The 316-nt window shown below is 45.9% G+C and overlaps 1 protein-coding gene across 1 annotated transcript in view; it reads left to right on the forward strand.

Annotated features, from left to right (window-relative positions):
* Window positions 1-316, forward strand: part of Trerf1 (transcriptional regulating factor 1) — a 50,203-nt gene that overhangs the window by 10,145 nt on the left and 39,742 nt on the right. The window lies entirely within an intron of this gene.

Here is a 316-nt window from a genome sequence, read left to right on the forward strand (position 1 = left end):
CAAAAGAAAATAAAATCATGGGGAGAAAAGAAAGAACCAAGCCTTTAGGGGTTAGAGGCATGGCTTAGTTGGTAGAGAGTTAGCTGATGAGCAAAAGCATCCGTTGACAATTTCTAGTCCCAATCTGAAAGCCAGCCAGAGGAAGGAAAGTTCATGAGAGTCTTAAATCCAAAGAACCACCGGAAAACTGGAAGGGGTACTGTGGTTCAAAGAGGTAGGGGGCACTAGCCTTGAGCAAAAGAGCTCAGGGACAGCACCCAGGCCCCACGGGGTTCAATAAAACCAGAATGCTTTTCTGGAGCAAGAATAATTGCCT

This window comes from Dipodomys ordii, unplaced genomic scaffold, assembly GCF_000151885.1.
Source record: "Dipodomys ordii isolate 6190 unplaced genomic scaffold, Dord_2.0 Scaffold44, whole genome shotgun sequence".
Lineage (NCBI taxonomy): Eukaryota > Metazoa > Chordata > Mammalia > Rodentia > Heteromyidae > Dipodomys > Dipodomys ordii.